General features: G+C 33.0%; 1 protein-coding gene across 2 annotated transcripts in view; it reads left to right on the top strand.

The window, feature by feature from the left end:
- Positions 1-27,514, top strand: part of Mgat4c (MGAT4 family member C) — a 794,840-nt gene that overhangs the window by 126,116 nt on the left and 641,210 nt on the right. The gene's annotated exons all lie outside the window — the stretch shown is intronic.

Here is a 27,514-nt window from a genome sequence, read left to right on the forward strand (position 1 = left end):
CTGGTTACAATGGTCTGCTCACCTGCTCATTCAATCACATTTATCAATGAACTCCATTACAACAGAGATTTTGCACTTTTGTTCTTTTCATATCTGTGAATATCAAGTGCATAGTAATAGAAATAAAATGGTGCAGAAAGAAGGATACAAGAAGTCGAGGGAGGGAAGCAGAGAGGAATATACAATAACATATTGTATAAACTTAAAAGTTTATATTTTTAAATTATATACATGTGTATATATATTTTGAAATCTTAAATTTGTATGTACTTTATTTATTTATTTATTTATTTATTTATTTATTTATTGCAACTACCTAATCTAAGCATTTAGCTGGAGAAACAGAGAACTGAGAAAAATTAAAGAAGAAATACTAAATAGGTTTGTGACAAAGAGGAAGTCTTTGCCTGAATATACAGAACAGTGCACCACCTTCAAGTGATGAAGAGGGTATATGTGTCTTTGTCTCTGTGTGTGTCTAAATTACTAGACACTGAATACAGTATAAGGTATAGTGCTTCATTTAGGAACTTATAATTCTTTAAGTTGTGGAAATGTTACATTTCAGATTTAAAGATATTTTAGCATTATGTTTCTTCAGCCTGTTTGCTTATTAAGAAAAAAAAAACAACAACATCAAGAGCATTTCAAAAAATACCAGTGTTAAATCCCCATTTCATATGAGTAGTGGAGTCTGAGCACAGTGATTCAAATACATAGTCAGAGTTGAGCACCACTGGTCTGGTAAAGCAACCTCATTTTACAGTTGAGAAAGCTGAGAACGTTTACGTATAATCTTTAAAAGCCTTGGTCATCTGGTTCCCTGACCCGGAGTCATTGAGCAGAATCAGAGCAGAAGGCTGTTAGAGGCAAGCAGGATGATTGCAGACATGACAGCTGACAGCTTGACAGGTGCTGCCTTGCTTCAGGGTGTGATAATGGCTGTTCATGATGGAGACTGTGAGTCATCAAGATAAGAGTAAATTCCTTTTAGTGACCTCTTTTAAGGAGACAGGCAAATGTTAATAGTCTTCCAGAAGATTCCTATGAAAAAATGATTAAAATAAATGTTTGTATAGGACCCAAGAGGCACTTTCCACTTCTGGAACATTCACTAGGCCCATTCCCCTTCAGTACTCAGTCATCTTTGTGGAGTAAAAAGAGACCAGGACCATCATTCAAAACCTACATTCAAATTTTGACAATAGCATGTATTTGCAGCACAATCTTGAAGATAAGACATAATCTTTGTCAGACTTTTATATTCCCTCACTTAAAGACGGGGGCGGGGGGAGTAATAAATACCTAATAGAATAATGAAGACAAAGTAAGGTTAAGTATGTTCCTGTCCTAAAAAAAAAATGCAAGGAGGCCAGATAAAATCATGTGCAAATTATGTTCTTTGATCAGAATTAAATAAATATAAGATTTGGTAATATCCAGTGAATACTATAACCATCATCAAATATGATCTGTATGTATTATTCTTAGTTATATCCTTTTTATTATAAACTATGTATTCCCACAAAGTAAATATTTTTGTGATAGTTGTGATAAATGATTAGAGCAGAGTTCTATTTAGCTTTAAAATTATATATTGTCCCTAAAAAATCTGTCCTTGACTACTAAGAAACTGGCTTATGATGAATCTATAAATCGAAAGAAAATCCTTGATAGAAATGTGTAATATCACCTGGTGCAGTAGCGCATGCCTAATAATCCCAATAGTCTGGGAAGCTAAGGTGGGAGGATAGCAAGTTCAAAGCCGGCCTCAGAAACTTAGGGAGTCCCCAAGCAATTAGTGTCTCAAAAAATAAAACATGAAAACGGGCTGTTAGTGTAGCTCAGCATTTAAGCACCCCTGGGTTCAATCCCCAGTACCAGAAAAAAAATAAATAAGTAAGAAAAGTAATGTGGAATATTCTTCCACCTTTGTTAAAGAGTCTCTTTTAGAAAAAAACATTGAAAAATTTGATTATCATAATGAAACATAATTTGTGTATGATTAAAAAATATATCCTCAATATTTTAAGAGATATTTTTAATCTGTACATCTAAGTGGAATTTTAAGAATTTAATCCTACATCATTGATTCAGATATTTCATATTATACATAATCCAGCTGGAGTTTTGATCACAGTTTTGTTTTCATGGTGGTTTTGTTGTTTGTGTCTCAAAGTTTGGGTTTTGTATTGTTAAACTTGTAAACATTCATTTTAGAATTTATTTTTAAAAGGATCTGAGGACAAGAATATAGGAAGTTTTATTCTTTAGTAGCAGTACTGTCATTCATAATATATAAACATTTGAAGCTGAAAACAGCAACCAAATTGTTGAACTACTTTACCCAAAGGCAAATTCATAAATATGGAAGTTGGAAGTCATTTCTATTTTTAGCTTTCTTATTGAATTTTCTGTAGTAGAAATAATATTCTAAACATAGAAATGCACATATAATGTTCAACCAGAGGCACAGAGTCATTTAAATCAGATGAAGAGTAATCTGTTAGTAGAATAGCGTTATCTGTTTCTTTTCATTATAATCAAAGGTGGTTGTTTGATATTGCTCTCTTTTGCTCAAATCTGTGTCCTTAAAAATCATCAAGTAACTATTTTGTGAAAGTCAAAACTTTTCTCTCTTCCTCTAGTAATTGTTAGATTAAGTATTCTTGAATGCTTTTGAACAAGGTCTATGTCTATGATTTAGGTGGGGAATTTAATTAATAAATGTTATATTTAAAGTTGATCAAGATCCTTTAAAGCTCACTAAGAGACATTTATCTGGATCACCTAATTTATCATACTTACCCAAATTGTGTGTGTGTGTGTGTTTGCATGTGTCTGAGTGTATATGTGAATGCTACTACAGTTGATCAGGGAGTTTGTAATAATGAGCAAATGAGTCATGAAAAAATGTTTTTTGATAATGATAATAAGCCAAACATCTCCATAAATCCAATTTTGTGTCAGTCTCTATCTTAAATCCTTTACATAGTGACTTTAAAACAACTCCATGGAATAGTTCTGCTGTGTAGGTGAATAAGCTGGTATACAGGGTTCAGGTAACTTGCCATGTTAGTCAACTTTCTGTTACTATAATTACCTGTTATAACCCATCTATACACAGGACAGGTTTATTTTGGCCCACAGTTTTGGGCCAAATCAATCTAGAATCAATTGGCTTCATTGCTTTGGGCCTGTGACTGTGCATCAGGGAAGGAGTTCAGGGCCGAGCAAGCTGCTCACCTTGAGGAGCTGGAAGTGAAAAAGAAGCTCAGGCTGGGGTCCCACTATCTGTTTAAGGACACACCCCAGTGACCTGAACATCTTCCCCTTGGCTTCATCCTAAAGGTTCCATCACCTATCTGGGGACAAAGCCTTTAACACATGAGCCTTTGTGGGACACCTAAGATTTAAGCTATAGCATTTGCCAAATTCATATCCTAATAAGGAATAGAACTCTCATTTGTACAAGTAATCTGTCCATATAGAAAGAATAGTCACTTCACAACTGTATATGCCTTAAAAAACATGAATACTGTCTTTCAAATTAGTATAGTAGTATCATTTGGATACTCAAGACTGAAATTCAAGTGACTGCCATGTGATAAATTAGATATTTTGTTATATTTAGCTATACATTAGATCTATACAAATTTTATAGAAAAAATGACTATTTTAAAATACCCTTTGATTCTCTAAGATAGATTTATAACAGTAATTGGATTAAGATACAAAAAAACTAAAATAATACTAGGCTGGATCTACCAAAGTTATTTAAGTTCTTTTATTTTTTACTAAATTAAGCCATTAGGCTCTTATGTCAGAAGAATTGAATTAGAATACTGCAAATCACTGGTGCTATTGATTTTTGGAAAATAAGTTCAGCATAGAACATCCTTTTAAAAACAATCAAACTGGCTTTTACATATCCCCAACATCAAAGAAATATTCTCACTTATTATATAGATTTCTGTGTACTGGGGTCAACAAACTACAATACATGGTCAAAGTCATGTCATACCTGTTTTTATGTAACCTGTGTTCTAAGAAACATTTTTACATGGTTTCAAATGATTTTAAAAAAATCAAAATAGAATAAAATCTTCAGTCATGTGAAAATTCAAATTTTATTATTCATAAATAGTGTTTCATTGAAACCTGGTCATATTCATATGTTTATTGTGTATGGCTGCAACCCCGACTATAAAAGCAGACTTAAGTACTAGTGACAGTACTTAACATTATAACATTAAAGTTTATGGAAAATGTTTGCTAAAGCCTGCTTTATACGTTATATATTTATACACTGATATATTTTTTTTCACCTAAGGTAAGGGATGTTTGCTTGCCTGTTCAGAAAATGAGTTTGTATTTTAGTGATTTGCAGGATGACCAATCTAGGTTTTTGAAATTCTGAACTTGTTGGTTTTACCATCTCAAGATTAAAAATCAAAGGTTTATGTATTAGCCTAGATTTGCACTTGGATACTGTCAGTTCTGCCTAATCTAGCCTGTGTTTACCAAGTGACAGGTGTGTTTCCAATCCCCTGGTATTACCTCAAGCCTTTCCTGGAGCTTCACAGGGATTCTATTCTTAGTTCTTATACCTGATTTTACCTGCAGTCCTTTTTCTTTTAAATATACGTTCTGTAGTTTGCAAACAAATTTCCACTGTGTGTATGTCATAGATTGTACTTAAATGATCCAATCTCTCTTTGATTATGGAAGTTTAATAAAATGTAGGAAATGGCCATCAAACAGTAGCATAGAGCAATATCTCTATGTTCCATGATCAAAATGCTTCCCAAATGTGTACATTGCTCATCTTTCCCACAGGCACCCAATCATTCAATGCAAGCTACTGTTAATTCTCCTGACAGTTGTGTCTACAGTGAAAATAATGTTGGGCTTCAGTTCTATAAAAGTGAATTTGAATGGTGATAACACATTTTTGAGAGCTGTGCATTTACTAATGTGATCTGGTTAGCATTTATTAGACTGATAGATGTTTACCAAATGCCAGTTCTGGAGAAAGTGGCTATTCTCATGCCTAGGGACACCTGATTCAAAATGTGTCAGAATGACTGGTCAGGGTGCAAAGCTCATGATACTTCACAGAAAATACTTGAAATCCTTGTTGCTTTTCATAAGATGATAATTTTCTTTGTGATTCACATCAAAGAAGATGATAGTCTGTGAAAATGAAGATTGATAAAGTAATAATTCTCAGTAAACTTAGAATATTTTGTGCAGTTTGTCTTTTGAAAAGACAAGCAACAAAATGCCAAAAGATCTTAAAAAAAGGGTTGTGAACAAATAGGATGCTTTTCTAAATGTGGCGTGACACATCAGTAATATTTTAAGGTTGAATGAATTACTGGCATGCATTGGAATAGGATTTACTGCTGAGGATTTGAAGATATAAGAAAGTTTCATTCTTTGCTCTGAGGCTTTTTGAAAGTAAATATTGTTATGTCATATTTAATTGTAGTATGTTAATTTAAATGACAATGATGATCTTAGAACTAAAAAATATAATTAGGCTAATTATGGTGTCAGAGTGCAGGGATTCAGTAGACTGACTAAAAATGAGAGGCTTATAAGGAAAATGATCTAATGATTTGCTTCAGAGGTCTTCTCTGGTGTGTAGCATCTTTGTGACATGGTCTATGAACAGGGAGAGCAATCTGAGAAGGTATAACATTTATAAATAATATTTAAATTCTAAATGGTATCAAGTTTGTTTGCAGAATCGCAGTTTTGAGCACCAGGTCATTCACTAAACTAAATGACTAAGGAAGACAACTTTGTACAATATGCCTTTAAACATGTATCTTTCCTTGAATCAGAAGACTGTGAAGGAAAAAATAAAATAAACAGTTGTTGCTGTTATGTTGTTATTCTGTTTTTGCTTTTTGGAACTACTTCTGAAAGTCTCTTTTTAAATAAAGAGGCTAGCACAAATAGACTTATCCTTAGGCAATATAATTTGTCATCTCCAATTTTTCCTGAGGAAGATGATCACTTGCTTAAACATCCCTGTGTTAACTATCTTATACCCTCTCCCTAATATGATTCCAAGCACACACACACACACACACACACAAAGCTTATATAAAATATCTAATGAGTTTCAAGTTATCTCACTATTTCCTGAGAACCAGTCAGAAGGACTCTTTAGAGAAGCAGAAAACTAGTTTGAAATTGTGTGGCCTCACCTAGGCTGGCCTCCCACTGATTGCTGTATCCCATAATTTAACTCTTATGCAACGGGCCAATCCTTTTGCTAAGTTTGCCACTTGACTAAGTTAAAATAAGTGAATTCTGTATGTCATGTTCTTAAAGGAAGTATATCTAATTTTTAAAAATTAAGACACAATAAGGACTAGCAAGAGCAAGAGGACTAAAGTATTGATTATTCTACTATGTGACCACAAGCAATTTACATTGTCTCAGTGATCATCAAGCAGAAAATAAAGCATACAATTATACAAAACCATATAAGAACCCTGATCAAATATTGTAACAAATTGTAATAATTTAAAGGCCTACAAATCTGAATAACACGTGTATTATTATTTTTCATAAATTACTGTATTCAGGTTGGCATTTACTGTTAACTACAGATGAGGGCAGAGTTATACAGCTGTAATCCTAGTGACTCAGAAGGCTAAGGCAGGAGGATTGCAATTTCAATGCCAGCCTCAGCACCTTAGTGAGATCCTCAGCAACTTAGTGAGACCCTAAGCAATTTAGTGAGACCCTGTCTCAAACTGAAAAAATAAAAAGAGCTGGGGATGTTGCTCAATGGTTAACTGCCCCTGGGTTCAATCCATAGTTCCAAGACTAAAAATAAAAAAATAAAGTTAACAATAAATGCAAAAGGGAAGCTCAGAATTTTTTCTATAGTAATACATTGATCAAAAGCCTTTACACCACATAACTATAGATTTTTAATATTTTGAATGATAATAAGCTCAATATTATGTAGGTTGATAATTTGTCTAGTTAGTAGGTGCTTTTTTGTTCCTTTAACTTATTTTCTTTCAGGCAGTAATCAATGTCTGGAAAAAAATTGCTCAACAGAGCCCCCAAACATATCAATGTAGGATTCTTAACTAAAAAAAAATCTGAAGTTTTCAAGAGCACTTAAGTGAAACTGATTTAACAAGAAATCCTTGCATAGACATAAACTAAAATCATAAACTGTTGAGATAAAAGGTGGTTTTCTATTACCATGTGGGCAGTATTGCAATTCTTACTATTTCACTCTGTCCTGTTCAATCTGATACATATAATAAACTCTGTTTTCTGTCAGAGCCATTTTGCACAAATACTGAACTTTCAAGTCAAATTATTTCTTTAGAGCTTCCAAATTTAAATAAAAAGAGACAGAGAGGAACTCTGAAAAGAGGAAGAAGAGGGAAATAAGAAAGAATAAGAAAAGGAAGGGTAGGATATATATATATATATATATATATATATATATATATATATATAGAGAGAGAGAGAGAGAGAGAGAGAGAGAGAGAGAGAGCAGGGGCAGGGGAGGGAGAGGGAGGAATATAGAAGAAAAGTAGGAGGGATTTATGGAGAAAAGAAATAAAAAGAAAATAAAGGCACTGTCTCCAGAAGTTTCTCCGAGGTAGATGTGTAGAAGAAGGTATTTGAAGCAAAAAGACTGTTGCCTGTGCATTGCCAGATGATAAACAACCTTCTTCAAAATTGTGACAGTTTGTTGTTGTTTGTTTTTTTTTTTTTTTTTACATTGACTGAATAAATACATTTCCAAATGCCAGAACTCCAAGTCCCAACAGGTAATAAACTAGAATGGACTAATGACAGCTGTGAAAAACAAAGCCTGATTAAAAGAAATACAGAACCTGCAACAGCCAATCCCTTCAAATAACTTGAACTTCATTTTTGGCAGAAATCCAGAAATTCTTTGCCCACAAGCACAGGGGCTTTGAAACAGCCAGTTCAGTTGCCGACTCTGTAAAATCACCACACCATTGCACTTAAAAAACTACAAAACTAAAATCCTTTATTCCCCTTTCAGAAGTAAGTAGAACTCTGAAATAATATTGCATGTGCTGGGGGTGTGGGTGGGGGTAATCTGTTAAGTAGTAATTTTGAAGTCCCATTTTATCTTTCTTCCACATTTTTGTTCTTGTGTTTTCCATTGGTTGTCATTACAGACAAGAATAGTGTAGTAAAAGCCGTAGTTAAGGATCTAGATGGAAAAATCAATAGGACACATTTTCCAAGTAAAAATCAATAATACTTAAAACAACTTTTTCTTACCTTAGAGGCAAATCCTATTGTGGCAAATGACTAAGTTCCTCATGTCCTCTGACCCTGTCATGTCTAACTTACTGTGTACCCTTGTTTTTATATGAATGGTCATCCGATCAATTAATTCTGACATTGCTATTCTTACTGAATAACAGTTCACTACTGTGAAAGACACATCAACGAATGAATTAGTCAGCATGAAATTATTTGAACTGTAACTATCAAATATTTATTTTATTTTACTAATGTCTCCAATTTAATTTAGAGGGAAAGTCACTGATGTTTCTAAAAAGAGGAACAGTGTTCATTTTTTTTTTGACATCCATTAACATAGTTAATTGCCTTGCTTTTGGCCTTTGAAACCCCTGCTAGTTGATCAAGATAGTTTATGGTTGAAGGTTAATGCTTCTGCAGAGCAGGGCTAACACAGTAGGTGTAAGTAGAACAAAAATGAGAGGTACCACTCTCTCTGTTCCCCTACACTGTGCAACATGCTTTACAAGCATTATTTTTAAGCTTTGGTATAATCCCTCCAGGTTGTAGCCTATCCTCATTTAGATATTAGAAGATTGAGGATCTGAGATATTGGGGGAGGGAACTTTACTGTCAATAAGAAATAGAATTGAGATTTAAAGCCACACATTTATAATATCAGAATTCTGTTTCATTCGGGACAAATATTCCAATGATTTATTAAATAATGGAGGAAATATGAGCTATGATCATATACATAGGTAATTGCCAATGTTTCTCTGTTTCTAATCTTCATAAGGAAATTACTTTTCAAGTCATCTTGAGATAAATATACAGTATACAAATATGAATTTTCCAACAGCAGCTATGAATTTTCTGCTAGTCAAGACTCTTTGCCAGGTTTAATTTTTTTCATTCATGTTTTAATTTGTCTTTCCTCCCAATGTAATTTTGTGATGGAGCTCAATGTATATCAATGACTTAGGGGAAACATGAGTAAATCTGCTATTTCTCTAAGTTTTGGAGACTGCTAGGATTTCTGAGAGCCTGGAACTCACTAATATTTGAGTATTTGTACATCAGTGAGGGTCTTCTTATTGTCCTGACTTGAAATAAATACTATAATTAAAAGTATTTTGTGCTATTCTTAAGATTGGGCCAGGTTAGCCCAAGGTGGTGTAATGGATACAAAAATGTATACATAAATAATATCTGAGTAAGAATGTATATCCCTGTCCTGATTATATTTGATTTCTTCATTTATTCCCTGCCAATCTTCTATTCAAAGACACTATATAACTGACCTTGGCATATTTTTAGCATTTATATTATTGTTTCATACTTTTTCTTTTTTTAAAACTATAAACTATATATTTTCTAACTTTAAGATATATAGTTTTATATTTTATAATTATTTGGTCATGAATTTCATATTTATATTTTGCCTGAGGATTTTAAGAATATTCTTTTTTTCACATCTTTAAATATATATCTAATTTATTATAATCTTTAAATCTCATTGCTTTAGCTTTTAACTGATTTTATATTTTATATTTTATTTATGTTTATTTGTGTAAAATTATTTACCTTATTTACATGCATTATCTTTAAAATTTAGCTTTAATTTTCTAATGAAATCTTTACTTATTTTCATTTGGCTTTTCTCATTATCCTCTTTTATTAGATTCTTAGAAGTTTTTCTTAACTGTACAATTTTTGCTTTTATTATTACTGACAGGAATGTGACTATAAATTAACCATGGACTTTCCAACCATAGCCCTCTGGCTTCTCCAAGGGATCTTGTAACTCACTTAAGAATTTTTGTCTATGAAACTTCTCTGGGAGAGCAAGCTCTTTCTACTCAGGGCCATGTACCCCATGCAGATGGTGCTCTTGATTTATTGTCATGATGTTGCTTCGCAACAGCTCACATCATTCATTATATGAGAAATTGTAAAACTCCATGATCTGCTTATGGATAAGGTACCCCTGTCATGGTAGCCATAAATGAGAAAAGAAAAGGTGCATATGGAATGTGTCAACTCAGGAAACAAAGCCCATGGACCTCATAAGGCTTAACCTTGATAAGGAAATAAGTGATATTAAACATCATGAGAGAAGTCAAGGTAACAGTGGGGACTTTTAAATATTAGTGTCATCGGGTACTTATCCATTCCAGCCTTCTCTTTTCATTCTTGATGAGATCATCCAATTTTAATTATATTACTAGCAACTCTACACTTGTTTGAATAGCAAATGCTTAATAATTATTTGGAACAGAAAGTGTAAAATCTATATCCTAGATTGGGTCTCGCTCCTGAGCTCCAGATCCTTATATCCAATTACCCAAAAAGAACACTTCCCCCTAGATATGTAGCATATAGCTTTACTATCTTCATTCTCCATAAGTCTCTTTGAATATCCAAGATGATTTTCTTCCTGAATTCCTCATGTCAGGAAATTAATCCTCCACAGGGTAATCTAGGAGTTTCTGACTCCTCTTTCTTCAATCACACGTTGAATCTGTCATCAAATCCTGTCAAGTCTACTTTGCTAATTGGCTCTACTTGTCTCTATGGTATCCACGCTCTTTTCCAATTCTTTGGAACCATCATCAATATCTGTTGCCCTGAGTGTCAGTTATAAGCCTCAAATTCATGCTGCATTGCTTGACCTATGAAAAAAAATCTGGACCTTTTAGTTATTATTTATTTTTGCCAGTGTGGTTTTAAGCTTTGCCTGTAGAAGATGCTAGACAGATATTGCAAGAAGAAAGGAATTTTGCTTCCTCATTGTAGTATTCCAACATAGCTTCTTCATTGCCCTGTTCCTACAGTTTACTAGACCAGCATTAAGCTTGGCATACTCTCTTGGGTGGTTGAGAAACAGATTGCCATAGTGAGCCATTGTCCAACCAACTGTTTTTTTAAAGACAATGCTTTTCCAGCAAATGCCACAGGGACAGCAACAGAGTAACATCTCTACTATGTAGTAAGTCATAAGAACAATGTTCACTGATGAAATGTATATCTCTGCTAAGGTTGGGGGAAAGAAAGAGCTGAAGTTCTTTCTTGAATCTTCTATCTCAGTCCTAGTGCTATTATTTGTGGGTGAGTGTGGCTATTTCTTATATTTGATAATATTATATTCTTTGCAGTTCTCTTTTTCTATTACTTGACTGCCCCTTTACTCAAATTCTCTGTTACTGTTAATTTTTCTGCCACTAAACTTGCCATGCTCAAATTTCTAAGGGAGTTCTTCTCCCCTTAACAGATAAAGACTTTTTGGATAAATGAAGTTGTTATAACTCAGCCACTTGTATTTCTTCTTAGGCCTTTTAGGAAGATTTTGACCTTAGCTTTCAATGTTTTTCCTCTTTCCATTCACCTTCCATTTGACTAATGACCACCAGAGATTTAACTAAGCCAGGAATTCAACAATGAAGAGAAAAAAAGTCTCTATCCTCATAAAGCTTACAGTTTTACTTATGGATGAAAGACAGAAGTAAATATTACAGTAATATATAACCAGTGGAAAAAAATGCTAAAAGAGTAATAAAACACATTAGAGGAAGTGTGTCTGCTATTTTTTATGAGGTAGCTATTTCCCTGAAAACAGGCTGGAATATGCTGTGATAACAATCAAACCCAACTCTTTGAGGTTTACTGCGGTAAGTTTAATTTTGGCTGATTCTGTGGGTTGATCCCAGGTCAAGCATAGTGCTTCTCCATGTTGTCTTCCCTGGGGGATTCAGGATGATGGGGATGCTTCTATCCAGACCACTAGAACACATCCTGGCAAAATGTGTCCTAGATGTGAAGATGCTTAAGGCTTCAGCCAGGAGGAAGAATCACTTCCTTTCACATCCTATTGGACAAAGCACGTCAGAAGGCCCACCTGAAGGCAGTGGGCAAGAAAGTATTATCCCCTGGAAGAGGAAATAATTGTATTGTATTCAAAAATACAATCTAACACAGGTGGCAAAGAAAACCCTTTTTGAGAAAATGCCATTTGATCTCCTATATCTGAAGACCAGAAAGAAGTAAAAAAGAGTTTTGAGACTATCTAGGGGCAGATCATTCCATAATAGGCACATCATAACTACTTTAATTCTTTTTGTTTTAAGTGAAAACACTTTAAGTGCAGAGAAAATGATTCTTTTAATAGTAATTCTCTTGACAGTAATTGCTGTAATATGTCATGCCATGTGTAGTTAGCCTGTGAAGAAAATGAATCGGGTGAATCTTCTAATAATTATTCTTCTAGTGAATGATGATTCAAATAGACAAGAGGATAAGAATATCCTTAAACGCTTCCCTCTCTTGAAACTTAATGGAAGTTTGTGTTTTAAACAAAATATTCTCCAAGTATGATTTTTTTGTGAAATACTTTGTCAGATCCATCTGTTTTATCCATTGAGAAATTCTTTTCAAACCTCTGTTATTCATTAATCGCCTCATACATTTTTTAATTATACAGAGACTGAATTTATGAATTGGCATAAATTCAGTTTTATTTAACACTTGATACAAACAGTAAACACTATATAAATACCTTTATGAAAACTATTCATAAAACTATGTATTTGGTTATTCTCACTTGACATATCAACACTCTGCTTTGTTTATATGAATAAATGTAATCATTAATCATCTTATGTTCACTTTAAAGCTTTTTCAAGGCAGAGATTAATCTTAATACATTTCTTCCCTCATGATTAAAGTAAGTTATATTCTTTATTGAATATTTTCAAAGTGTTGAATAGTTTATAAAAGATCGTCTCCAATCAGAATAATCTTTGAACCCAGGGAACCACTGTTTGCAGATTATGTCCTCTTATTTTTAGAAAACATTTTGAGCAAGGTGCTTATTTAATTTTTTAATATTTATTTATTTATTTTGTAGTGCTGGGGATTGAACCTAGGGCCTTGTGCTTCGAGGCAGGCACTCTGCCAGTTGAGCTATATCCTCAGCCTGCATGGTGCTTATTTAATGATACCATTTCACCATATTTAAATTTTCTTTGTTGGTTTAAGCATTGGATTTATGCTTTTCGACTACATTTTTCTATACAAGCATCCAGTTAATTTACTAATGTAGCAGTGTTCATAACATTCTCATATTTTTAATTGCTCTCATTGTAGTTATAATTGTTCTCATTAAACACTCCATAAACTTTTTCTCTCTTAATTAGAGCTGCCAGAAACTTATCAATTTAATGTATTTTAAAGAACTAAAACTTGGCTTTATTTAGCAATTTTATGATTGTCCAGTTACCTCAGCAATTACTTTTCCTTTTTTACTGTTTCTCTTCTGTCTCCTACAGTTCAATAATTGGGGGCGGTGCTATCTGAGTATCAGAACCTTCTTTAACACCTCCTCCCTTGCCCTCATGATTTTTTTCTTTTGTGAAATATCCCATTGAGGAGATACCATTCTCCCTAGGGCCATGATGACATCTGTTATCAAGAATTTCAACATTAAGTTGAAGGAATAAAAAAAGAGTCAATTACTTTTTGCCTCGCTTGGAGTGTTGTTTTAACTCAAACTTTCATCTTTTAATTTCATATAGATTCTTTCTAGACTCATTCACCTTATTGATTCAATCCCAAGTTTCATCTTTTTGTTTCATAGAGATTCTTTCTAGGGTTTTCCAGCTTATTGACTCATATGCCCAGATTTTATTTTTATTAAATCTCTGCACACACACTTTCCCCTTATCATGATCTTTTTGAAATAAGAATGTAATAGGAGATAAAGGAAATGTCCTAAGTTTCAGATCCTGACTGAAAAGTTGACAGAAGGATTTTCATTGAAATCAGATTACTCATAAGTAAAATATAAATAATTCCAGAATATTCAGGCAAATAGAAATTTCTATTGTTATGGGATTCCATCCTGGTTTAATTAGAAAAGTTTGAAAATTCCCTCAAGTAGCTGAAATTTAAAGAAAATAAAATAAAAACCCCATTTCAGATATCTCCCTAAAACTTTATTGAAGCTTTACTATGAGTAAGTTTAAATTAATTAGAGAGGTATTAAAATCTGTTATTGAATTTGAAAAACAAAGTCACCTTTGGCTCAGAATACATTTAAGTTAGTATCAAAAGATGTATGTTTTATAGTACGCCACAAAACCACAAGCTTTGAGTATATATGCAACTTGTAATATGTTTTTCACACTCAAATATATTCCCTGATATGTTTTCTGGAACCATTAAATCATTTTTGGATATTAAGTCAAGGAAGTGGTAAATACCATAAAAAGTCCAGTATACATGTCTGTAATTTTCCTGTTTAGAAACCTAATCCTCATGTGGCTTGTTTAATGCCTTTTCCAAGTCAATCAAGAATACTGATTCAGAAAGAAACGGATAAGGTTTTAAGAAGCACAGTATCATAGATGTATTGGCATCTCACATCTCCAATATCTCTCCTTTGTTGAAAGTTGATTTAACTTTTTCTTTTCTTTCTTTCTTTTGTTTTGCTTTCATACTGAATTCTTTAAAATGTAAAAATCAGGAACAAACTTGGTGTTTTATTAAAATTCTTCTGTAATTAACTATACTTATTTTCTTCATGTTGAAATGATTTTCCAACTTACTTCTAAAAGTTTATAAGTCCATAAATTCAACAATATATGTTATGGCCAATCACAGAAAGACTGTTAGTTTCCAGGAAGAAAAATAATTATGCTAAAGATTTGCCTAAGTTTCTCTAGAATCCATGTTAGTGGAACAGAACCATTCTCTTTTTGTCTTTCACAGAATGCTTCTATAGACAATGAAAGGCTACCCTTCCTTCCTCCCCTTCCCATCCCTCCCTTCTGCACACCTTCCTTCCATTCCTCCCTCCCTTTCTTCCTTCCTTTCTTCCCCCAAAAAGCACACTGAGTGCAATCAATGGGAGTGAAGAGCAATACCTGCTGCTACTCATTTTATACTGCAGTTTTCTGTACCTGGACCCTAACTGGTAACCTAAAATATTTGTTGAATGAATGTTGACCATTAGCTTCCTTGCATTTGTTTGTGTGTTTGTGGTTCTAGAGATCAAACTCAGGGCCTCACAAGTGAGCACTCTATGACTGACCTATACCCCAGCCCTCCTTACATATTTTTTTTGCATCAAATATTACTTAAAACTTTTTATATCTTCTTTCTTAATTTCTTCCTTTTATGTGCCAAGAACAGTAGTACATCATTTTTTCAGTGATGTCTACGTACTAATCATTTTGCATGTGTAATTACTGATCCTTACCACAGCTTTACTATTTTTTTTTCTCAAATTTCCTCATAAAGAAACTGCTAATGACAGCAAGGAGTCTCTTCCCCAATTCACACAACTAATGAGAATCAGAGCCAGAATTCAAATTCAGCTTTGCTTGGCTAAGTTTTCTCCTCTGCTTCTAACACTTTTTGACTCATATTCTAGTAATAAGAGAGGACATTTATTTTACTTGTAATACTATGTAATACTAAATGGCAGAAATAGGATTTGAAATCAAGAAGAGAGTTGTGGACTTTGTTCTCTTAACTAGTCTCCTTAAATTCAGAGGGAAGGCGCCTAGCCTAGGGAAAATAGGTGGTTTAATGTGTTGCCTGTGGGATGATGATCTCAGTGACACATTCTTGTACTTCTGCTATAGGAGCATGCTTGAGGAGCTGTAGACAAGTAAGTTTAGCTGAACAAACAAGGCTTTGTTTAATTGGATGTGACTCTCAAATAGTGGGTATGTAGTAAATTGGGCTGCATAATACCTGTCAGAAACAAAGAGCAAGAAAACCTAGGACAGAAGTCCAAGGAAGTATTTTGAAGGTGGAGAGACAGTGAAGGCAAAGGAAGTTTCAAAGAATTTGTAGTAAACAATATTTTTGGTTTCTGCAAGAAAGGCACAGTAAAACCCGTATTGTTCAAATACGGTTTTTAGAGTTTAATGAAGTTTAGTGAAAAGGAATAGGGAAGAAAAGCAATTAGGAACTGAAAACTATCACAAGATGTATACAGGTCAAGAGCTAATGCTGACAAAATGGGCACAATCATTATTTGTTTCTTTTCGTTATAATCAGTGCAAAATTTTATTGATTTTTCATAATTTGTATGATATTAGATGTCAGTAATGGTCCTGCCTATCACAAAAACTTTAATGATAGAGAGAAATCTAGAGAAACAAATAGATATAGGGGAAAGAGTATCTTTGCCCAAATCACACAACTATGACATTGCAGGAAGAGAATCTGTTTACATTTTTTTTTTTTTTTGGTGGGGCTAGGAATTGAACCCATGGCCTTGTGCATATGAGGCAAGCACTCTACCAACTGAGCTATATTCCCAACCCAAATCTGTGACTCTTGATTCTAAATTTATGTTCTTATAGCTAAACTAAAGGAGGATTACATGAAGAAGCCAAGTAGAATGTGTTGTTACCAAACTTCTTCAAAGAACTAATTCTGCTTCACTTTGATCCTAAAATCCAAATGAAGGATTTTTCATTTTACACTTTAAAATTTAAAATTTAGAACTAAACTTTGCCTTATATACAAACAGATATATGATAAATTGTGGTATAAAGGTGTATTAAGAATTGTAATGCAAAAAAAAAAAAACAACAAAGAGAGCTCATGTCTAATGGCATAATTTGGCGTGAACATACTTTATATACAGAGTTATGAAAAATTGTGCTGTGAATAGATAATTATGAATGTTATATATTCCACTATTGTCATATATGTAAGAAATAAATTTAAAAAAAGAAAACAAATGAATGAGGACATTTGGATGTATATGTGAAAAAAATATATATATATACATACATATACATACACATACATATGTTTATATGTATATGTGCATATTCGTGTATATTTTTCTATTTTAATGCTTTTTTTTATATCATTCTGTTTCTCTACAACTTGAAAAGAAAACTGATTCCCTTAGTTTTGAGGGGAAAGGGAAAAACCTCAAACTTATTTTCCAATACTTTCTAACTTCTACATTAGATTTTTTTTTTTTATCTTTCTCACATCAGCCACAATTTGTAGACTTTACTCTCCTTGTCTGATGCAATCAGTGTAAATGAAATGGAGAATTGAAAGGTCAATACCTTTCTAATCCAGGAAACACCATCTCATTTTTGCTTTCTTTAGTTTCTGCTATGCCATAGTTCCTTGTTCATCAGTGGTTAAAATTTTGAAACCATAGTGCTTTTAAGTGTTTAGACACTTTCCTCTTTAATTCTCTCTAACATTAAAGCTATTCTTACACCATTGTGGCAAAAATGACAACTTGGTCTCATTTGTATAATATTGGATCTTATTTTTATTTCAAAACTTGTTTTCCTATTCAAACAAAACTATAATACTGTTATTTATAGTGAGAAAAGCTCTATAAGAAGAATGATGGCCTATGATGGTCTTTAGAAAGTTAATGAAACATTTTATTTCATATTTTGGTCTATTAAAATATGTTTAAGTTAGTTTTTTATTATTATTTATAAAATGAGCCGAATCTTTAAATGAGTAAAAAACATTTAATTGATAATTAATAAAATTCCTGGCATGATTGCTTCTGTCAAACTATGATTTCTAAGTATTATCATTATGTAGGAAAAATATATACAAAAGGATTACAACAGGGCTAGGGTTGTGGTCAGCATTTGAGTACTCATCTAGCACCTGGGAGGCCCTGGGTTTAGATCCTCAGCACCACATAAAAATAAATAAAATAAAGGTATTAAAAAAAAGAACTACAACAGAAAAATCATTCACTGATAGAGACACTAATTTCTCACCAGTTACCCTCTCTTCCTTTCTTAACCCTCCACTGCTTAATTTTAGCCAGTTTGATAAGTTAAAAGATTTCTCATAGACCTAAGAATGACTATTTGTTAAAACCCTGTTGTAGGAATATTAGTAGATGTGATATGTACAACTTTCATGATATTTCCTTAATATAAAACTGCTTGTCAGCCCTCCTTTATTCCTTTCACTTGCTGTGGAAGGGAGATTTCTATGAGTTTGGACCCAAAGTGTGGGAAATCACATTTTGAGAAAAGGTTATAGCCAACCTCAGTCTCTGGATGAATACATGAAGTAAAATCACCTGGAGCACTTGATTAGCTAGAAAACTATGAATAAGAGAAATAAACATCTGTTATTCCAACAAAATACTCTGGAAACTCAGATGTGCTTGAACACTACTATAGAGTCAAATAAACCCATCATAAAATATTCAAAATAAAAATGTCTTTAGTGCACCTAAAATAACAATACCATAGAATAGCAGCACAGTATGCTCAACAGTACCAGTTGCTTACCCTCATGATCTTGTGGGAGTTGTAGCTCAGTGCTGCTACCCAGCATCCCAAGGATCCTCATATCATGTATAGCAATCCTCCAAAAAATGAAAATTCAAAACATGAGGTATAGTTTCTACTGAGTGCATATGAGTTTTGCACCGTGATATGGCCTTAATATTTTTAAGTTGAAATATGGTTTAAGTGAAGGAGCAACATTATTACAAACAGATATATTTCTATTACAAATGACAACATCAAACATCATAATATTCTTTTGGTCTCTAAAATAACTCTCTAGTATGTGCCACAGGGAAAATATCAGTGAATTTATAATTTAAAATTAGAACCTATGAGCAAAAACTGTCAAAATCACGAGTTCATATAAGCACCAACTCTCTAGAAAATAGTCATTTTGAGTCTTTAAGAAATAACAGGTATGATTACCTTTGTTCATATAAGGTCATAATCATTTACATCTTGTTATCAAATAACAGATGCCCACTCAAATGAGTTTAAGTGAGGTTGGGATGACAAGCAGTTTTATATTAAGGAAATATCATGAAAATTGCACATATCTCTTTCTGTGTTTGCAAGACTTTGCATCTCATCTCCATATGTCTCTGTTCATTTTTTTGCCCTGAAGATTGGCTTCTTAAGCAGAGTGTTTCATTTTTTATTTCCCCAAATTTTACTTGACCATTTATTTAGCACCAACAACAGTACCAATATATGGGTGCTCTTAAAACTGCTTTCCACATCTAATGACCTCAGTCTCTCCATTAACATTCAAAATTTACCAAAGAAGAGCAAGATGATTTGCCAAGGCTGGATTAGGAATCTATTCTCAGGTTTCATAATCTCATCAATTTTCCAAGCAGCTATATCGAGGGTTTGATGTGGATGTGTTTCCAGTGAGATAATCTAAATTTTCAGGAACACATTTAAACAAAGGGTGGGAGGAGATGGGATAAATTAAAATCAAATTTAAAAACCTTTTTTCTTTGTATTGGTTCATTTTAGTTTATAAATAACTTTAGAATTCATTTTGACATATTTATAAAAGCATGAAATATAATTTGTTCTATTTCATTTCCCCAGTACTTTCCAGTTCTCTCTCCTCCTCTCTCCCACTATTCCCTTCCCACTACTGATCTTTCTGTTATTTACCTATAGTTTTATTTTGTTTGTTTGTTTGTTTGTTTGTTTGTTTTAGTTCTCATGCATATACATGATGGCAAGATTCACTGTGAGGTATTCATGCATGTATATAGGAAAATTAGGTCATGTTCATTCCACTGTTCGCTCCTTCCTTCCTTCCTTCCTTCCTTCCTTTCTTTCTTTCTTTCTTTCTTTCTTTCTTTCTTTCTTTCTTTCTTTCTTTCTTTCTTTTTTTCATGATTATTTCAGTGAATTCTTTTCCCCGGCAGTGTTCAGCCAATGCTATTGTCCTTCAGAGAGACCTAGATTTCTCTTCTTTTTTTGCCAGAAGATGCATGTGCCCACTCCAACAACACTGCAGTATCTTTATTTTAGTTTTTAATTTTTTAAAATTTTATGTATAACAGGAGAGGGCATTACAATTCTTGTTACACATAATTATACACAATTTTTTCATATCTCTGGTTATATACAAACTATATTCACACCAATGAGTGTCTTCATACCTGTACTTTGCACAGTAATGATCATCACATTCCACCATCATTAATAACCCCATGCCCCCTCCTTTCCCCTCCAATCCCTCTGCCCTATCTAGCATTCATCTGTTCCTCCCATGCTCCCTCTCCCTATCCCACTAAGAATCAGCCTCCTTATATCAAAGAAAAAAATTCAGCATTTGGTTTTTTGGGATTGGCCAACTTCACTTAGCCTTATATTCCCTAACTCCATACATTTACATGCAAATGCCATGATTTTATTCTCTTGTATTGCTGAGTAATATTCCATTGTGTATATATGCCACATTTTTTTAATCCATTCATCTATTGAAGGGCATTTAGGTTAGTTCCACAGTTTAGCTATTGTGAATTGTGCTGCTGTAAACATTGATGTGGCTGTGTACCTGTAGTATGCTGTTTTAAAGTTCTTTGAGAATAGACCGAGGAGAGGGATAGCTGGGTCAAGTGGTGGTTCCATTCCCAATTTTCCAAGGAATCTCCATACTGCTTTCCAAATTGGCTGCACCAATTTTCAGTCCTACCAGCAGTGTATGAGTGTACCTTTTTCCCACATCCTTGCCAACACTTATTGTTGTTTGTATGCATAATACCTGCCATTATGATTGGAGTGAGATAAAATCTTAGAGTGGTTTTGATTTGCATTTCTCTAAAGAAAGAAATCAAAGAAGACCTTAGAAGATGGAAAGATCTACCTTGCTCTTGGATAGGCAGAATTAATATTATCAAAATGACCATACTTCCAAAAGCACTATACAGATTTAATGCAATACCAGTCAAAATTCCAAATACATTCCTCATATAAATAGAAAAAGCAATCACAAAATTCATCTGGAAAAATAAGAGACCCAGAATAGCTAAAGCAATCCTTAGCAGGAAGAATGAAGCAGGTGGCATCACTACCAGACCTTAAACTATACTACAGAGCAATAGTAACAAAAAAAAACATAGTATTGGCACCAAAACAAACTGTTAGACCAGTGGTACAAAACAGAGGACACAGAGACTAACCCACAAAATTGCAATTATCTTATATTAGACAAAGATGCCAAAAACATGCATTGAAGAAAAGATAGCCTCTTCAACAAATGGTACTGGGAAAACTGGAAATCCATATGCAACAAAATGAAATTAAACCCCTATCTCTCACCATGCACAAAACTCAACTCAAAATGGACCAAGGACTTAGAAATAAAACCAGAGACCCTGTGTCTAATAGAAGAAAAAGTAGTAGGCCCTAATCTTCATCATATGGGATTAGGCCCCAACTTCTTTAATAAGACTCCTGTGGCACAAGAATTAAAATCAGTAATCAATAAACAGAATGGACTCAAACTAAAAAGTTTCTTCTCAGCAAAAGAAACAATCTGTGAGGTGAATAGAAAGCCTATATCCTGGGAGCAAATCTTTACCCCTCACACATCAGATAGGGCACTAATATCTAGGGTATATAAAGAACTCAAAAAGCTAAGCACCAAAAAAACAAATAACCCAATCAATAAATGGACCAAGGATCTGAACAGACACTTCTCAGAAGTTAATATAAAATTAGTCAACAAATACATGAAAAAATGTTCATCACTATTGTTCTCTCTTTGTCCTGGTCCTTCTCCTTCCCCTCAGTCCCCTTCATCTAATTCATCAATCTTCTGTTATGATAAAATCCCCCTTCCCCCCCATTCTCTCTCTTTCTCTCTCTCTCTCTCACACACACACAAATCCTTATTTCAGACTAGCTTCTACGTATCAGAAAAACAAATGGACTTTTGACTTCTAAATTTTTTTTTACTTAGCATAATAGTGTCCAATTTGATCAATTTATCAGTGAATTCCACGATTTCATTCTTCTTTATGGCAGAGTAATACTCCATTGCGTATATATGCCACTTTTTCTTTATCCATTCATCTCTTGAAGAGCACCTAGTTTAGTTCCATGGCTTGGATATTGTGAACTGTGCTGCCATAAACATTGAGATAGCTGTATCCCTATAGTATTGTGACTGTGGACCTTTAGGATATGTACTGAGGGGAGGAATAGCTGAATATTATGTGTTTCCATTCTTTTTTTTTTTTTTTGAGGAATCTTCCTACTGCTTTCCAACAATGTATGAGTGCACATTTCCCCCCTCATATCTTCCCCAATATTTATTGTTATTCATACTCTTGACAATTGCCATTCTGACTATAGTGAGATGGAATCTCAATATAGTTTTAATTTGCATTCCCTAATTACTAAAGATGTTGAACAGATATATATGTGTGTGTGTGTGTGTATATATATATATATATATATATATACACACACACACATATATATCTGTAACCTAGGACCTAACAAATACCAGTTAAATACACTACATGCTACCATTGGGCTACATCTCCAGCCCTTCATTTAAATTCTATTTTTGAGAAAAAGACGTGCTTAATTGCCCAGGCTGGCCTCCAACTTCTGATCCTTGTTCTTTGGCCTCCTGAGTAGCTAAGATAATAGGTGTATATAACTGCATCTGGCTACCAATGCTTACTTTAGATACATAACTCCACAATTACAGGGATTCTGGCCTCAATTACCCTAACATTTCATTTGGTTAATATACCATGAAGCATAATCTTGTGCTTCAATAGATCACAGTATATAGATAGGCTAGAACTTTATTCCAAGGTGGATAGCATAACAATATATGATTACTTTACATATCTTAACATTACATATAATTAGAATGTTAAATGCCACCAACTATACTTTATAAATTACAGCTAATGTACCTCTTGCCAAAGTGTTGCTCACCTGCTGAGCAGGCATCATATTTAAAACCTGTTTCCAAGACTTCATATGCCCTCAAGGGTAAGACAGAGTAAAGTAATGATACTATTGGAACTGCATATAATCAGCTCCTATAAAAACATCTAGTCCTGATTCCAATTATGCTAATTCTCTGCAGTGGGAGTGTACATTTCAATCACCAGAAGGTTCAATGCCTTCCTGAAGCCCCTTGGCAGCACCAGGCAGTCCCCATGAAAGTATTTAGCAAATCCCTTTGTGATGCATGAGAGGTTTAAAGTAGTAATAAACCAATCCCTTTACACTGATAAATTCCTCTTAAGTCAATGAGGGCTTCTCTAGGACTGAAGACTGAGGATTTTTCTTCTCCAGTTTAGTTTCCCAAAGAATCTCAGATAATATATAATAATACAGACATCCATTTTCAACTTTTAGAGCCACTAGAGGGCAAGAGGATCATTATTCACAGTAGAACAACAGTTTAAATCTGAGCCACCCAATTTCAGTCCCTTAGAAATGCTAGTAGTACTTTTTCTCCTGAATTTGGCATTTAAATGTGTCACTGTTGAATTCTTGTGTGCTTAATAGAGCTCTCAAGATATATTTGTTGTCTTGCTGTAGAAAGGAATACAATGCAATATTCTTGCTTCACCAGTAAACTCCCTTTATACAAAGAGGCTGATTTTTTAAGTCCATAGCTAAGTGTCTAGCACAGAATTCTACTGAAGCAGAAGCACAATTTCATTTGAAGGCCAAAAGGAATACTGAAGTTCCACTCAGAGAACTATATGCTTAGTAGGATTGTTAACCTGATCTCTGACTAAATTATTTTGTGTGGAGATCTTTCCCTTAGAATTTTTTTTTCTAACATGAAGTAATTTATTAATGACTAATATACCTAATGTTGTCAGAGGAAATATATTCTGAGTGGAGCAGCTATTGTAAAATACAGAATGCCATGAAAAAGTATATTAAAGTTTATAACTCCAAAAGCATGACTTAATTAAGAATTGTGGTCTGCAGCAGTTATTTAGCAAACCTTGACTCTTCAATTTTCCAGACTGATGGTGCATTGCAGTAGGGAAAGTTTGACAAGGGTTGTCCTACTGACTTTGAAATTCTTTTAACATTTTTAGTATTTTAAAGTATTTTAAATGTTCTAATTTACAAAGTCATATAGGAACTGCAAATATATGATGCCAAATATATGAAGCAGAAGTTTTGCTGTGTAAATTATCAAGATCCTATGGATGTATTATTATTATCTTGGCATATTGCCAGACATTTATTTATTTTTTTAATATTTATTTAGTTGTAGATGAACATATAGTATCTTTGTTTATTTTTTTTAATGTGGTGCTGAGGATCGAACTCAGTGTCTCGGATTTTCAAGGCAAGCACTTTACCACTGAGCTATAGCCCCAGCCCCAGACATTTAGTTCAAAGTTTTAAAAGAATCTATGAAATAATTGCCCTTGGATTAAAATGAGATCAGATCTTCAGTTAAATATTACATCTTCTTTGATTTTGACCCTTGGTAAAAGATAGATTAAATATGCTCAAACTCATTTTATATATAAAGTATATGTTAGAGCAGCATCTACATATCCTTGTGTCTTCCATTGTAGCTTTTATAAACATATAATAGTTGTATATCTGAATCTGTCTATATATCCACATTCTACTGAGAATTTAAACTCTTTCCTATAGTACATATTAGAAACAGCCATCTAATATCTAAATAAAATACTTGAGTTCAAAATGTTTCTTAATCACCTACACATTAAATCATGTGGTAATAAATATAAATAAAAATTTCAACAATATTTTACTCCTCTCCTCAAGCAGCCTATTGAGTGAGTAGAGTCTCTAAACAGATCATTTCAACAAGGTCTTAAACTATTCCAATAGAGAAATTCCCCGAGGATTATCGACTCAGAGAAGGGCAATCAAGTGGTCAGAACTAACATTGTGGAGAAAGTAATATTTTTGTTTACTCTCAAAAGATGTAGAAGTGTAAATATTAGGTATATGAGGACACACAGTTTTTCAGATAATGCCACTTAGTATTGATTGTTGCTAATACCATTAAAAAATTACATGTGTTTAAATTTCTGTTAAATATAAAAAGGATTGGCCACATTGAAGGTCCTAGGTAAAATCACTGTAATGGAATAAAGTAAAGCATAAACTGAAATCAAGGACTTCAAATTTTATAGCATGCATTGGAAAAATTGTAAAGGAGAAAAAAATTTTAGAACATAAGAAATTGATATTATTTACAATTATGTAAAAGTTTTGAGAAATGACATTAATCACTACAAAAACTAATATAAAACATTGTGTAAGTGATTTATCTTGAATTCCACAATATGACTCATGATTGAAATAAAATGCTCTCTTAGTTCTGGCTACTATAACAAAATATCATAGATTGGTTGAGTTAAATAAGAAACACTTACATATAACATTCCTGGAAAATGGGAAATCCAAGATCAAAGTGCCTATCCATTTTTTTTTCCTGCTGAGTTTCAGCATCTGGGAAGGTCCCATTTTCTGGTTTTAAGACAGGTGCCTGTGCTTGCTGTCATTGATTTCTTGTGTCTTTTCCATAAGTTTATTAATTAGATCCATCCTAAGTTCACCACTCTCATGATCTAATCTAACTCCAAAGTCTCTATGTCCAAATAACATCACATTGTGAATTAGGGATTCAATATATGAATTTTAGGGGGACAGAAACATTGAGTCCATGCCAAATTCCAAAGACCAGATTAACGGAAAAGCAAATATATTTGGTTCTGATTAAGTATTCTCATTTTACATAAAAGTACCTAATAGTTGGTGACCACACAGCGTATTTCAAATACATACATGAGGAGTTTTTTCACATGACAGAACACCTATCTCACAGGTACTGTGAATACTATTTAATGCTCAATTTCTTTCCTTCTTACTATATTCCTGTACATGTTTCACTTACTAAAATTTATATTTTCTTTTCTTTACTTTGAAGATAAAAGACTAATTCAAACCAAATGTCACTATATTTTAAAGATCCCATTCATATTAAATAGCAGTATTCTTCGACAAAACATTTTAGAGTCAAAATAATATATGTTAGTGGAAGTTTATTCTGAAAGATTTAGAAATTATAAATGGTATTGCAGAGGTAGCATTAGTTTAAAGAAGTAAAATTGACAGCAATATGAAGAAATTGACAAATTCACTATAGCAAAAAAAAATTAAACAAATTTCTTCTGATGATTTGAGCTCAAGCAACTAAAATGTTAATAAGTATATATAATATTCACACAAAATAACTCCCAATAATAGAATTTTACTGAAAAAAATTAGAGATCATATATTTCTTAATATCCAGTAACACTATGAAAATTGATCATCTACAAGATAACTAAGAAAATTCCCATACTTTCAAAGAATTAGTCACATACTTGTTTTGTTCTTGACCTTTAATCTATCAAAATAACAATGTAATTACATTGTAATTTTAACAATATAATTACATATCAAAATTATATGTAATCACTTTGTTAAAATATCAGTGCTGTGAGATGAATAAATTTAAACATTCAAATGAATGTTCAAACACAATGTTGAATTTGAAACAATATAAATTTTTTCTCTACAATAACTGGTCTTTATATGTTCAAACTAAATTTATATGTTTGTAGATAATAAAAATAATTGAGAAGAAATTTCTTGTACAAAAACCTAAAATGAAGCCTCACTTATTCACTAGAATCTGAAATCTGGAAAGAGTAAAACTTGCATTCATTCATTGAATAAAGACTTATTTGGCAAACATTGTTAGATCCTGAGTTTATATTTGTAAACCAGAAAAATATAGCACCTAGTTTCATGGATTTTACTGTCTATAGGATAAATGAGAAGCCAAACAAGCTTATTTAATCAAAGAAACACCAAAAATGTTACATGAATATGTAATTTTAATGCTCAACCTAATATTGGATATGAGGGAAGATTTCTGGGAGGAAACAATACTGAAATACTGACATCCATATATTTTAAAATTAGCAAGTCAACTAATCTTTCAGATAATGAATATTTGGTGTTCTTGACAACAGGAATTTACTCATGCTTAATCCAGTAAAATACATATTATCACTCTGGGTAAACATATATTCTGTAAGTATGTCTATGTCCATATGTATGTTTGGTAACCAGCTAAGGATTATATCTTGTGACTTACTGAAGATAACTAGTGCACCCCAAGGTCAATTAAGTCAAAGAGAAAGTCCTAGGATTTCTAAAATTATAATAACTTGAAGACAGGTAAACACTTAGTTTAAAGTTTAATACAGATGATAGAGTACAAAGGAAACTAAGATAAAAATCAGGTCCATCGAGTCAGTAGCATTTGAAACACTGAGTCACATAAAAAACATGGAACTGTGTCTCTGAATTTCAGAATTAGGTGAAGCAAAATATTCCCTCTTACACTGAGT

Source organism: Marmota monax, unplaced genomic scaffold, assembly GCF_021218885.2.
Source record: "Marmota monax isolate L192 unplaced genomic scaffold, Marmota_monax_Labrador192_F-V1.1 WCK01_AAM20220418_F8-fsc00036, whole genome shotgun sequence".
In the NCBI taxonomy this organism is placed as follows: Eukaryota; Metazoa; Chordata; class Mammalia; order Rodentia; family Sciuridae; genus Marmota; species Marmota monax.